Source organism: Mobula hypostoma, chromosome 2 (assembly GCF_963921235.1).
Source record: "Mobula hypostoma chromosome 2, sMobHyp1.1, whole genome shotgun sequence".
NCBI lineage: Eukaryota > Metazoa > Chordata > Chondrichthyes > Myliobatiformes > Myliobatidae > Mobula > Mobula hypostoma.
This window is the reverse complement of record NC_086098.1, coordinates 5,045,785-5,061,015: the sequence shown is the minus strand read 5'-3', so window position 1 is coordinate 5,061,015 and position 15,231 is coordinate 5,045,785. Positions and strand designations below refer to the sequence as shown.

The 15,231-nt window shown below is 45.8% G+C and overlaps 1 protein-coding gene across 8 annotated transcripts in view; it reads left to right on the top strand.

Moving 5' to 3' along the window:
* Window positions 1-15,231, top strand: part of LOC134337824 (4-galactosyl-N-acetylglucosaminide 3-alpha-L-fucosyltransferase 9-like) — an 83,284-nt gene that overhangs the window by 14,749 nt on the left and 53,304 nt on the right. For 5 of the 8 annotated variants that reach the window (XR_010016093.1, XM_063033136.1, XM_063033122.1 and 2 more), the window contains exon 2: window positions 2,461-2,522. The exons of the other annotated variants lie outside the window; for them this stretch is intronic. The gene's annotated coding sequence lies outside the window, so the exon portion shown is untranslated. The remainder of the gene's footprint in view (window positions 1-2,460; window positions 2,523-15,231) is intronic. 8 annotated transcript variants of the gene reach the window in all.

Genomic DNA, 15,231 nt, shown 5'->3' with positions numbered 1-15,231 from the left:
GGCGAGGGAAGAGATTGCAGAGCCTCTGGCTAGCATCTTTATGTCCTCGTTGTCCACGGGAATGGTACCAGAGGATTGGAGGGAGGCGAATGTTGTTCCCTTGTTCAAAAAAGGTAGTAGGGATACTTCTTTGAGGAGGTGACCAGGCATATAGATGAGGGTAGTGCAGTGGATGTGATCTACATGGATTTTAGTAAGGCATTTGACAAGGTTCCACACAGTAGGCTTATTCAGAAAGTTAGAAGACATGGAATCCAGGGAAGTTTGGCCAGGTGGATTCAGAATTGGTTTGTCTGCAGAAGGCAGAGGGTCGTGGTGGAGGGAGTATTTTCAGATTGGAGGATTGTGACTAGTGGTGTCCCACAAGGATCAGTTCTGGGACCTCTACTTTTCGTGATTTTTATTAACGACCTGGATGTGGGGGTAGAAGGGTGGGTTGGCAAGTTTGCAGATGACACAAATGTTGGTGGTGTTGTAGATAGTGTAGAGGATTGTCAAAGATTGCAGAGAGACATTGATAGGATGCAGAAGTGGGCTGAGAAGTGGCAGATGGAGTTCAACTCGGAGAAGTGTGAGATGGTACACTTTGGAAGGACAAACTCTAAGAGAGAGTACAAAGTAAATGGCAGGATACTTGGTAGTGTGGAGGAGCAGAGGGATCTGGGGGTACATGTCCACAGATCCCTGAAAGTTGCCTCACAGGTGGATAGGGTAGTTAAGAAAGCTTATGGGGTGTTAGCTTTCATAAGTCGAGGGATGGAGTTTAAGAGTTGCGATGTAATGATGCAGCTCTATAAAACTCTAGTTAGGCCACACTTGGAGTACTGTGTCCAGTTCTAGTCACCTCACTATAGGAAGGATGTGGAAGCATTGGAAAGGGTGCAGAGGAGATTTACCAGGATGCTGCCTGGTTTAGAAAGTATGCATTATGATCAGAGATTAAGGGAGCTAGGGCTTTACTCTTTGGAGAGAAGGAGGATGAGAGGAGACATGATAGAGGTGTACAAGATAATAAGAGGAATAGATAGAGTGGATAGCCAGCACCTCTTCCCCAGGGCACCACTGCCCAATACAAGGGGACATGGCTTTAAGGTAAGGGCTGGGAAGTTCAAGGAGGATATTAGAGGAAGGTTTTTTACTCAGAGAGTGGTTGGTGCGTGGAATGCACTGCCTGAGTCAATGGTGGAGGCAGATACACTAGTGAAGTTTAAGAGACTACTAGACAGGTATATGGAGGAATCTAAGGTGGGGGCTTATATGGGAGGCAGGGTTTGAGGGTCGGCACAACATTGTGGGCCGAAGGGCCTGTACTGTGCTGAACTATTCTATGTTCTATGTTCTATGTACTTAATATTTGTCAGAAAATGTAAAGGAGCCTGCACCCAAAAGCAGAGCAGTGAAGACGATTTAGTGGTGAGCATTCACTTTACTAACAAACTTCAAAATAACAAGCTATGGAGGGCCACAAAATGAGAGGACCGATGGTACTCAACATGATGAGGCAACAAGGCAAGCAAAGGCTTGGAGCAACCGAATGAGGCTGGCTGATTCAATGGGTGAACAAAGGACTGTGGCTGAGAGCTGGGTTTAAATAGGCTGCAGGTGATAAGTAAGGAATGAGTGGCAGGTGAACTCATGTTAGCTAGGAGGGGACTGTCAGGTGCCTACCTGTGCAGGCCTGACAATATTAGTTATGTTTGTTGCATGTATTTTGGAACATTGAAATATGCAGTGAAATGCATCATCTTGTCTGAATGACCAACACAGCCTGAAGATGTGCTGGGGCAGCCCGCAAGTGTTAACCATGCTTCTGGCACCATCATAGCACGCCCACAGTTTATTAACCCTAACCTGAGTGTCTTCAGACAACAGCAACTGTACTACCCGAGGTGCTTAAAGAAAGCTGATCTGCCTCAAGAATTGTTGGCCAACTTTGGTCGATGTGCGATGGAGAACATACTGACATACAGAATGACAGTGTGGGACTCTAGCTGCAGCAAGACAGGTCACAAAGTACTCCAACGGGTGATGGGATATCTCCGCATATCACTGAGACTCAACTACTGGACCCAGAGACTATCGCTGCCTACAGAGTGCTCGTAACATCATTAAAGCCCCATCCCATCCCAGAAGCTGTCTGTTCAATCTGCTGCCAATTGGTAGGAGACAGAGAAACACCCCAGCCAAGACAGAGTGACTGAAAAACTGCTTCTTCCCGAGGCCTGTTGTGCAGCTGAATATTGCTATATTCTTGCTGGCCATTGGGCTCCGAGAGTTGAGAACTTTCAAGGTCACGTGTTGCATGTAAATACAGAATTATTTTAATTAAGCGGTACCGTATGCCTTACAAATATCTGTTTTGCATGGACTGGGGTAGCATGGCAATCTCAATGAATTCTGTTCTGTTTGGAATGTGAGATGGAACTGGAGCATACAGAAAATGCACTTCTTCCTTTCCAGCATCTACGCCAGCTTTGCAGGCATAGGAAAGAGAGGAAAAGAAGAACTCCCTTCACATAATGGTGAGTATACAAGGATCAAGAAGAATGATATTGCTCAGTTTTTAAATTGTTTTTTGTCACCATGATCAATAGGAGGAGAAACTAAGCAAGAATTTACTTTTTAAATTAAAATTTTAACAGGGCAGCTAATTGCACTGCCCATTCCCGTTCTGACATGTTGATCCATGGTCTCCTCGCCTGCCACAATGAGGCTACTCTCGGGCTGGAGGACCAACACCTCATTTCCTTCGCAGTAGCATCCAGACTGATGGCATGAGCATCAATCCCTCTAACTTCCAGTAACTTTTCCCTTCTTCTTTCTTTTCCTTTCCTCATTGTTTCCCCTCTCACCCCTTCTTCTTGCCTCACACCCCCCTCTGGTGCCCCTCCTCCTTCCCTTTCTCCCATGGTCCACTCTCCTCACCTATTAGATGACTTCTTCTCTCCTTTACCTCATCCACCTATCACCTCCCAGCTTTTTACTTCAATTTCCCTCCCCCCACCCGGCTTCCCTCTTACCTGGTCTCACCCATCATTTGCCCGTTTGTCCTCCCACCTTCTTAGTCTGGCTTCTTCCCCCATCCTTTCCAATCCTGATGAAGGCTCTCAGCCTGAAACGTTGACTGATTATTCCTCTCCTTCGATGCTGCCTGACCTGCTGAGTTCCTCCAGCATCCAGCATTTTGTGTGTGTTACTCCAGATTTCCAGCATCTGCAGTGACTCTTGTGTTAGTAAGAAAGAATTAATTATGTTCAAAGCTTCCTCAGCTATTGGGAGAGGGCAGATATATCAGCAGGGGTTGTTCAAGAAATAAATTCATTAACTGTCAATAACGTGTAAAAATTGCCACACACTTGGAAATTGAAATAAAGGGACTCCTGTATATGAGAAGAGAAATGTGTATCCATATAAATATTTTATATAGTAATGATAAACTCAGGAAGGTTTCTCAGAAGATGAGAAGACAGATTCCCTGCAGAGAGAATTTAACAATTGTGTGGTTCAGTTGTTTGGAGGAGAAACAGCTGATTAGATTTGAATGTAGGACAATGCGCAGAGAAGCAGGTAGCAGTAATTTATCTGTTCGTGACAGGCTACCACTGATAGAGGCTGAGAGAGAGAAATAATTCTAATTATCATCAGTCAAATGTACAGGAATAATGAAATCCTGAACACTTTTATACCCGAACAACTCCCAGGATCTTTATCAGACGAGATTCTACATCAAACCACATGCCGGTTAACGACTGATGGCTCTTGTCCCAGTCCTCACCTTCAACTGGCCAGGAAGTCTCGGAACACAAGACCAGGAAAAATCAATTTAAAATTGGAGCAGCATCAAAATTCTGGATTCTTTTTGACCCTGCAGTTGGGGAACTCTCTCTCTCTTTCCCATTCAGAACACTGAGGGAGCGAATTAGGCCAAGTGTGCTGGGCTTTTTGATCATGGCTGATTTTAGTTTTCCCTCTCATTCTCCTGATTTCTCCCAGCACGTTAGGCATAGATGCCAGCATGGAGCCAGTGAACAACACAACCAATGGCTATGTCCTTCAGACAGACCATAAAACTACTTCTTTTCTCAATCAGAATCAGGTTTAGTATCACGGGTATACGCCGTGAAATTTGTTAACTTTATAGCAGCAGTACAATGAAATACACGATAAATCAATATGGAGAAAAAATCTGAATTACAGTATATATGCATTAAGTAGTTAAATTAATTAGTGCAAAAACAGAAATAAAAAAGTAGTGAGGTCGTGTTCATGGGTTCAATGTCCATTTAGGAATCGGATGGCAGAGGGGAAGAAGCTGTTCCTGAATCACTGAGTGTGTGCCTTCAGGCTTCTGTATCTCCTACCTGATGGTAACAGTGAGAAGAGGGGATGGACTGGGCAGTGGGGATCCTTGATGATGGATGCCCCCTCCCTGAGGCATTGCTCCTTGAAGATGTTTTGGATACTTTGGAGGCTAGTACTCATGATGCAACTGACTAATTTTACAAGTTCCTGCAACTTACTTCAATCTTGTACCATACCAGCTGATAATGCAACCAGTCAGAGTGCTCTCCACAGTATATTTATAGAAGTTTTCAAGTGTTGTAGTTGACAAGCCTAATCTCCTCAAACTCCTAATGAAATATAGCCACTGTTTTGCCTTCTTTATAGCTGCATCGATATGGGTGGGTCCATGTTAGGTCCAGAGATTTTGACTCCCAGGAACTTGAAACTTCTCACTCTCTCCACCTCTGATCCCTCTATGAGGATTGGTTTGTATTTCATCATCCTACTCTTTCTGAAGTCCACAATCAGCTCTTTGGTCTCATTGACGTTGAGTGCCAGGTTATTGCTGTGACACCACTCTGTAAACTGATATATCTCGCTCCTGCATGCCCTCCCATCTCCTCTCATCTCCATCTAAGATTCTGCCAACAATGGTTGTATCATCAGCAAATTTGTAGACAATACACGATAGTAAATAGGTGCAGGAGTAGGCCATTCAGCCCTTCGAGCCAGCACTGCCATTCACTGTGATCATGGCTGATCATCCACAATCAGTATCCAGTTCCTGCCTTCTCCCCATATCCCTTGACTCCGCTATATTTAAGAGCTCTATCTAACTCTTTCTTGAAAGAATCCAGAGAATTGGCCTCCACTGCCTTCTGAGGCAGAGCATTCCACAGAACCACAACCCTCTGTTTGAAAAAGTTTTTCCTCAACTCTGTTCTAAGTGGTCTACCCCTTATTCTTAAACTGTGGCCTCTGGTTCTGGACACCCAGAAGATGGTGCTTATAGAACATAGAACATAGAATAGTACAGCACATTACAGGCCCTTCGGCCCACATGTTCTGCTGACCCTCAAACCCTGCCTCCCATATAACCCCCCACCTTAAATTCCTCCATATACCTGTCTAGTAGTCTCTTCAACTTCACTAGTGTATCTGCCTCCACCACTGACTCAGGCAGTGCATTCCACGCACCAACCACTCTCTGAGTGAAAAACCTTCCTCTAATATCCCCCTTCAACTTCCCACCCCTTACCTTAAAGCCATGTCCTCTTGAATTGAGCAGTGGTGCCCTGGGGAAGAGGCGCTGGCTATCCACTCTATCTATTCCTCTTATTATCTTGTACACCTCTATCATGTCTCCTCTCATCCTCCTTCTCTCCAAAGAGTAAAGCCCTAGCTCCCTTAATCTCTGATCATAATGCATACTCTCTAAACCAGGCAGCATCCTGGTAAATCTCCTCTGTACCCTTTCCAATGCTTCCACGTCCTTCCTATAGTGAGGCGACCAGAATTGGACACAGTACGCCAATTGTGGCCTAACCAGAGTTTTATAGAACTGCGTCATTACCCCGCGACTCTTAAACTCTGTCCCTTGACTTATGAAAACTAACACCCCATAAGCTTTCTTAACTACCCTATCCACCTGTGAGACAACTTTCAAGGATCCGTGGACATGTACCCCCAGATTCCTCTGCTTGTCCACACTACCAAGTATCCTGCCATTTACTTTGTACTGCCTTGGAGTTTGTCCTTCCAAAGTGTACCACCTCACACTTCTCCGGGTTGAACTCCATCTGCCACTTCTCAGCCCACTTCTGCATCCTATCAATGTCTCTCTGCAATCTTCGACAATCCTGTACACTATCTACAGCACCACCAACCTTTGTGTCGTCTGCAAACTTGCCAACCCACCCTTCTACCCCCCACATCCATGTCGTTAATAAGTTTGTGCTATACTTCTTTCAAATATGATTCTATTACTAATCTGTGTGTGATTTACATTTGGATGGTGTTTTTTGGGGCTAATTGAGTGACCTGGTGCTTTGACGTCTCTGAGGGAGTTCAGTGAGGTTGGGAGCTGAGTGTTCGGCCTAGCAGCCTGGAAGCTGGAGACAGGGTGTGAGCCCTGATCAACTCCGTTGCTTCTCTCTGACTGAGGCGTCGAGCAAGATTGAAGTCGATGAAGACAAGAGTGGAGTGGAGGACAGGCTGGTGTTTGGCTTTGACCGGTCTTACTCTTCCTCTACTGTCAGAGGGAAGTGCAGGAGTCCTGGGTCCCATGTTGCAAGGATTGATTGGTGAGGCTCATGGCTGTGGACTTGTTTTTTGGGGGACTTTGATGTTCCTGCTGCATGTGTTTCTGGATTTGCTTTTTTTGCTGAATTTTTAACGGTTTCATCGATGCAGACTGGGCCACTTTGGTGAAGACTTGCTCTGTGGCCTGCACTGGCTAGCAGTGCAGTGCTGAACTGAACTAAGTTCAATACTGCTGGTCTCCTGGTTTGATGATTCGTATTGTATACGAAACCCCGCTGGTTTCATTAGCTGCGTAAGACTGGGGAAGACACACTCCGGTTCTGCTGAACCAGCGAGATTGAGCCTGTCTCCCTCCCCAAACCTCGGTGTGTGTGCATGCCATGTAATTTGCAATCCTCTTACAACTCGATGCCAAGAAACAACAGACAGCACATTGCATACAATTAAAGGAATTATATTTATGAATCTTTCACTAAAGGGTTAGTAAAGAAAAGAAAGAAAAGAACAAAACGGGTCCATTATAATTAAACAGTCAAATGTGCACCAGTTGGAGATCAATTCACCGATCCTCAGTCGAACTCGCTGTCCAGCTCTATCGAATCACGACCTCCCACCGGGTTGTATCCTACCACCCGTTCTTTCCAGCATCTTCTCTCTCCATCTCACACCGAACAAAAGACCCAGCTCGCATTCCGAAGCATCCATTATCTCTAACCATAACCCAAACACTGCTTCTACAGAAAGACCATGATATTAGCGGTGAAACCTTTCCCAGCTGCTCCACTCGCGCGGTTCGCTTGCTTTTTGCCGTTTGCGCAATTTGTTTTTTTTTTCTTCGCGGGTAGAGCATTTGATGTTTTCATTGAATGAGTTCCATGGTTTTCTTGTTTCATGGCTGCCTGTGAGAGGACGAATCTGAGAGTTGTATTGTGTGTACATACTTTGACAGTAAATCCACTTCGAATCTTTGAGTTGAGGAAAGGGGAATCTAGAATCTGGGTATTCAGTTTGTCCAAGAGTGCTGACTCCGAGCTGCTGATGCTTCTATTGGGAAGATAATTGTCGTAAAGCCAGACTACACAGGGGCAGCTTGTCTCAAAGGAAGAGGAAAAACACAAAACGAGGATTTAAGTATCAGCCATGACACAAACTTACAAATGGACCCCTTGTACGATATGATGGACTCTCTACCTCACAAGTACCTCGTTATAATGTTGCAACTTATTATTTACCTGCACTTGTACTTTCTCATTAATTATTACACTTATTCTGCACCGTTATTGTATCTCAATGTATTGTGTCATGATTCAGACCATAAGACCATGAGATATCAGAACAGGAGCAGGCCATTTGGCCCATCGAGTCTGCTCCACTATTTCATCATGGCTGATCCAATTTCCCTCTCAGCCCCAATCTCCTGCCTTCTCTCCATATCCCTGTGCGTCCTGAGTAAACAAGAATCTATCAACCTCTGCCTTAAATATACATAAAGACTTGGCCTCCACAGCAGCCTGTGACAAAGGATTCCACAGATTCACCATTCTCTGACTACAGAAATTCCCCCTCGTCACCATTCTGAAAGGACTCCCCTCTGTTCTGAGGCTGTGTCTTCTGGTCTTAGACTCTCCCACCATGGGCAACATCCTCTCCACATCCACTTTATCGAGGCCTTTCAATATTTGGTAGAGTTCAATGAGGTCACCCCTCATTCTTCTGAATTCCAGTGAGTACAAGACCAGGGTCATCAATTACCCTTCATATGACAAGCCATTCAATCCTGGATTCATTTTTGTGAATTCCCTTTAAAATCCCTCCAATGTCAACACATCCTTTCTGTGATAAGGGGCCCAAAACTATTCACAATACTCCAAGTGAAGCCTCACCAGTGCTTTATAAAGTCTCCAAATTACATCCTTGCTTTTATATTCTAGTCCTCTTGAAGTGAATGCCAACATCACAGTTGCCTGATCTGACCTGTACAAACAGTATGCAAGACAAGTTTTTCACTTTTCACTGAATCTCAGTATGTGACAAACATAAACCAATACCAATTCCACTCCCAAATATATTACAGCCATTGATGCTAAAGAAAAGAACAACATCTAAATAAGGGTTAAAATCAATAATAAAGTAATTGATATGAATGTTAACACAATTAGACACTGCTTCATTATGGGAAGGTGCATACATGACCAAAGGTTGAGGAGACGGTATTTAGCTAGAAGCAATTTAATATTGAGGACATTCTGTGCAAGACCTCGGTGAAGTGTGTCCGGATTGAGATTCTATCATTCAGCTGCACAACAGGGGCCATTTAGAGTGAACAATTAAATTGATAACCTGCACCACTCCGGGAAGTGGAAGGAGACCCAGGAGGTCCCTGGCAAACCAGGGGAACCGCACTCGTCCGCGTCAAATCTGGGTCTATGCTGCTGCAATATGTGGGTGAGGTAATGTTACTCACTCCAACACCGAACTGATTCCACAATCGCTGGACTCCCTGTTAAGGACTCTACAATTCATGTAATCTATAGCTTCCTTGCTTGTTTGTTTGTTTGTTTGTTTATTTATTTATTCTCTTCTTTTGTATTTACAGTTTGTTGTTTTTTGCACATTGTGTGTGTGTGTCCATCTTTAGTGTGTAGCTTTTCATTGATTCTATTGCCTTTCCTTGTAATTACAGTGAATGCCCACAAGAAAATGAATCTCAGGGGTGTATATGGTGACGTACGCATATGTACTTCAATAATAAATTTACTTTGAATTTTGAACTATTCCATAGTGCAGCCCAACTTAGCTGAAACCCATGTCCCACAGTTCCCTCTCCTCTCCTACCAGATTCCTTCCTCTCCAGCCCTTTACCTTTCCCATCCGCTTGGCTTCACCTATCCTCCTCCCACTCCCCCCCCCCCACTTTTTATTCTGACTTCTTCCCCCTTCCTTTCCAGTTCTGATCAGAATCAGAATCAGGTTTATTATCATTAAATTGTTAACTTAGCAGTAGCAGTTCAATACTTAAAATAGAAGAAGAAAAAGAAAAATAAATTAATAACTTTGCCTCCAACTTTCACCCTGCCCTCAAGTTTACCTGGTCCATTTCCAACACCTCCCTCCCCTTTCTAGATCTTTCTGTCTCTGTCTCTGGAGACAGATTATCTACTGATGTCTACTATAAACCTACTGACTCTCACAGCTTCCTGGACTATTCCTCTTCTCACCCTGTCTCTCGCAAAAACGCCATCCCCTTCTCGCAATTCCTCCGTCTCCGCCGCATCTGCTCTCAGGATGAGGCTTTTCATTCCAGGATGAAGGAGATCTCTTCCTTTTTTAAAGAAAGAGGCTTCCCTTCCTCCACTATCAACTCTGCTCTCAAACGCATCTCCCCCATTTCACGCACATCTGCTCTCACCCCATCCTCCCGCCACCCCACTAGTGATAGGGTTCCCCTTGTCCTCACCTACCACCCCACCAGCCTCCGGGTCCAACATATAATTCTCCATAACTTCCGCCACCTCCAACGAGATCCTACCACTAAGCACATCTTTCCCTCCCTCCCCCCCACCCCCCGCTTTCCACAGGGATCGCTCCCTACACAACTCCCTTGTCCATTCGTGTCCCCCATCCCTTCCCACCAATCTCCCTCCCGGCACTTATCCTTGTAAGCGGAACAAGTGCTACACATGCCCTTACACTTCTTCCCTCACTACCATTCAGGGCCCCAAACAGTCCTTCCAGGTGAGGCATCACTTCACCTGTGAGTCGGCTGGGGTGATATACTGCACCTGGTGCTCCCGGTGCGGCCTTCTATATATTGGCAAGACCTGACGCAGACTGGGAGACCGTTTCGCTGAACACCTATGCTCTGTCCGCCAGAGAAAGCAGGATCTCCCAGTGGCCACATATTTTAATTCCACATCCCATTCCCATTCTGATATGTCTATCCACGGCCTCCTCTACTGTAAAGATGAAGCCACGCTCAGGTTGGAGGAACAACACCTTATATTCCGTCTGGGTAACCTCCAACCTGATGGCATGAATATTGACTTCTCAAACTTCCATTAATGCCCCTCCTCCCCTTCACACCCCCATCCCTTATTTATTTCTTTTATATATTTCCCCCCTTTTCTTCTCTCTCTCTTTTTTCTCCCTCTGTCCCTCTCACTATAACTCTTTGCCTGCTCTCCACGGGCTTCTCTCCCCCCCATCTCTTTCTCCCTAGGCTTCCCGTCCCAAGATCCTCTCCCTTGTCCAGCTCTTGGCTCCATCCCTCCCCCTCCTGTCTTCTCCTATCATTTCAGATCTCCCCCTCCCCCTCCCACTTTCAAATCTCTTACTATCTCTTCTTTCAGTCAGTCCTGATGAAGGGTCTCAGCCCGAAACGTCGACTGTACCTCTTCCTAGAGATGCTGCCTGGCCTGCTGCGTTCACCAGCAACTTTTGTGTGTGTTGAATAAATAAATAATGACTCCATGTATGCCTGACATGAAAAGGTTGCAGGGAGAAGGCAGGAGAAAGAGAGGGAAAAATAAAATAAGCCACAATTGAATGGTCAAATTCTTTTCCTGTGTGTTCTGAATGGGAAAGAGGGAGAGAGGAGAGTTCCCCAAATGCAGGGTCAAGAAGGATCCAGAAGTTTGATGTTGCTCCAATTTTTAAATTGATTTTTCTTGGTCTTGTGTTCCGAGACTTCCTGGCCATTTGAAGGTGAGGACTGGGACAAAAGCCATCAGTCGTTAACCGGCATGTGGTTTGATATAGAATCTCGTCTGATAAAGATCTTGGGAGTTGTTCGGGTATAAAGTGTTCAGGATTTCATTATTCCTGTACATCTGACTGATGATAATTAGAATTATTTCTCTCTCTCAGCCTCTATCAGTGGTAGCCTGTCACGAACAGATAAATTACTGCTACCTGCTTCTCTGCGCATTGTCCTACATTCAAATCTAATCAGCTGTTTCTCCTCCAAACAACTGAACCACACAATTGTTAAATTCTCTCTGCAGGGAATCTGTCTTCTCATCTTCTGAGAAACCTTCCTGAGTTTATCATTACTATATAAAATATTTATATGGATACACATTTCTCTTCTCATATACAGGAGTCCCTTTATTTCAATTTCCAAGTGTGTGGCAATTTTTACACGTTATTGACAGTTAATGAATTTATTTCTTGAACAACCCCTGCTGATATATCTGCCCTCTCCCAATAGCTGAGGAAGCTTTGAACATAATTAATTCTTTCTTACTAACACAAGAGTCACTGCAGATGCTGGAAATCTGGAGTAACACACACAAAATGCTGGATGCTGGAGGAACTCAGCAGGTCAGGCAGCATCGAAGGAGAGGAATAATCAGTCAACGTTTCAGGCTGAGAGCCTTCATCAGGATTGGAAAGGATGGGGGAAGAAGCCAGACTAAGAAGGTGGGAGGACAAACGGGCAAATGATGGGTGAGACCAGGTAAGAGGGAAGCCGGGTGGGGGGAGGGAAATTGAAGTAAAAAGCTGGGAGGTGATAGGTGGATGAGGTAAAGGAGAGAAGAAGTCATCTAATAGGTGAGGAGAGTGGACCATGGGAGAAAGGGAAGGAGGAGGGGCACCAGAGGGGGGTGTGAGGCAAGAAGAAGGGGTGAGAGGGGAAACAATGAGGAAAGGAAAAGAAAGAAGAAGGGAAAAGTTACTGGAAGTTAGAAGGATTGATGCTCATGCCATCAGTCTGGATGCTACTGCGAAGGAAATGAGGTGTTGGTCCTCCAGCCTGAGAGTAGCCTCATTGTGGCAGGCGAGGAGACCATGGATCAACATGTCAGAACAGGAATGGGCAGTGCAGTTAGCTGCCCTGTTAAAATTTTAATTTAAAAACTAAATTCTTGCTTAGTTTCTCCTCCTGTTGATCATGATAATCTTATTCTTGTCAGGCTGCACAGGCAGACACTTCCCAGCCTCCACCCAGTGAAGAGGAGTTATCTGCCACTTGTTTCTCACTTATCACCTGCAGCCTATTTAAACCCAGCTCTCATCCACAGTCCTCGTTCACCCATCGAACCAGCAGCCTCAACCAGTTACTCCTAGCCTTCAGTTACCTTTTCATGCTAATTATCTGCTCCCCCTTGTTTTGTTACCCCTTGTAACCTGTTTTTTTTTGCAGTTAATTATTAAAGTTATCACTCACTGCTAAAGTGTCTCCACTGCTTTGTGTTTGAGTTAAGCCTCCTTTACTGTTTGCATTAAAGCCGAGGGCGAAGGAGGAACCTGTGTTCAGCTCAGTACCCTGTGAGATTTTCTCTCTTCAGTGCTGAAGTGGCTGCAGCTTTGACTGCAACCATCTACACTGGCCTCAGCTTTGAACTGGCTCCGTGTCTGTGGCCTACCACCGTCAGGCTCCTGGACCAGCTTCCTTCCCCTCAGTGCTGACCTGATTCGTTGGCTGTGGATGTGCCCTGTTTTCAACCATCTGGGAAGTGGAAGGGGTTGGGGCTGGGCAGCAGATCGAGTACCTGGACTACATCAAGATCCACACTTGGTGCTGGATTGCACCATAGAATTCATGACCCTTGTGGTGATGTGCAGCTGGAACTCAGAATCGCTGCTGGCGTAATACCATCGTGGCCTCTCGTGGAGTGCCCAGGAAATGCCTACAGGCTCGAAAGCCTCATCATCCTGGCCCTCTGAATTGACAAGCATCTTAGAGAATGACTGTCCAGATGATCAACTGGAATCCTAGTTCCGTTCCAAGGCTGAGTACAAAGTGAATGGCAGGATACTTGGTAGTGTGGAGGAGCAGAGGGATCTGGGGGTGCATGTCCACAGATCCCTGAAAGTTGCCTCACAGGTAACCCTATGGTAGTTAAGAAAGCTTATGTGGTATTAGCTTTCATAAGTCAAGGGATAGAGTTTAAGAGTCGCGATGTAATGATGCAGCTCTATAAAACTCTGGTTAGGCCACACTTGGAGTACTGTGTCCAGTTCTGGTCGCCTCACTATAGGAAGGATGTGGAAGCATTGGAAAGGGTACAGAGATTTACCAGGATGCTGCCTAGTTTAGAGAGTATGCATTATGATCAGAGATTAAGGGAGCTAGGGTTTTACTCTTTGGAGAGAAGGAGGATGAGGAGAGACATGACAGAGGTATACAAGATATTAAGAGGAATAGATAGAGTGGATAGCCAGCACCTCTTCCCCAGGACACCACTGCTCAATACAAGAGGAAATGGCTTTAAGGTAAGGGGTGGGAAGTTCAAGGGGGATATTAGAGGAAGGTTTTTTACTCAGAGAGTGGTTGGTGCGTGGAATGCACTGCCTGAGTCAGTGGTGGTAGCAGATACACTAGTGAAGTTCAAGAGACTACTAGACAGGTATATGGAGGAATTTAAGGTGGGGGGTTATATGGGAGGTAGGGTTTAAGGGTCGGCACAACATTGTGGGCCGAAGGGCCTGTACTGTGCTGTACTATTCTATGTTCTATGTTCCCAGAACCATTTCAGGCTGCAGGATCCTCATCTGCAAAGCTCCCTCCAGAACTCATGCTGCTCTCCCATAACCCACCGAGAGCATGATTGCCGCTGGAGGAACAATATGTTTACTCACTGCCAAGCTACTGATGACCCATACTCAAATGCCCACTGCATCTTGAAAGCAACACCACCAGGTAGAAGTGAAAGTCCTTCTATCTGTCAACCTCCCACCGGCCTCTCGGACCAGCACCACTCTCTCTGTGCTGCTCCACACCCTGATGACTCTGCACATCCAGGAGGTTCTGGTGGAGCAGGCGACCTTCTGGACCAGGGTCTGTGGATGCAGCTTGGGCCCCCCACGGAGCCCACCTCTCAGCCCTCCTGAATCAAAGCAGTTGATGGATGTCTCTTGGGGTCCGGGATGGTCACAGCATACACGCGGCCTGTGCACTTGAGCGTCAGAGAGCAGCACAAATCCATTCAGTTCCTCCTGATTGACGCACCCAACACTCTTCTCACCTTGGGTTATCCCTGGCTCTCCACTCACGACCCTCACTTCACCTGGTCATCCGGTTCACTGCTGAGTTTGGAACCCACCTGCCGAACCATCTGCCTGCAGCCACATCTGACGTTACCCTGTACATCGGTAAAGATGGAGGAAACCCTTGACTCACCAAACTCCCTCTGGAATACGACGACTTAGCCATCGCCTTCAGTAAAAAGGATGCCAGCACCTTTCCTCCTCACAGATCACACGACTGTGCAATCAACCTCCTCCCAGGTGCCATTCCTGCCTGAAATTCTGTTCTCTCTCTCTCTCCTCTGGACATCACCAAAGTGCCACAGCATGGCCTCATCTTACCATCCTAGTTCCTAGATAGTGCACGATTCTTCTTCGCCAAGAAGAAAGACGGGTGTCTCCATCCCTGCATTGTCGACCACAGATATAACAAAATAACCATTACAAATGCTACCCTTCGCCCTTGAGGGATAGTGCATTCAGAGCATTCCACAGAGCCCAGATCTTCACCAAACTGGATATATGGAGTGTGTACAACCAGATCCACATCTGCCAAGGAATGAGTGGAAGACGGAGTTCATAACACCCACTGGCCACTGCAGATACTTCTGGACTTTCCAGTAGTCCAGCCATTTTACAAGCCTTCATCAACAACATCCTCTGAGATTTTGGGGTAGTGGAGGTATAATTTGTCCATCTGTGCTGATCACTCCA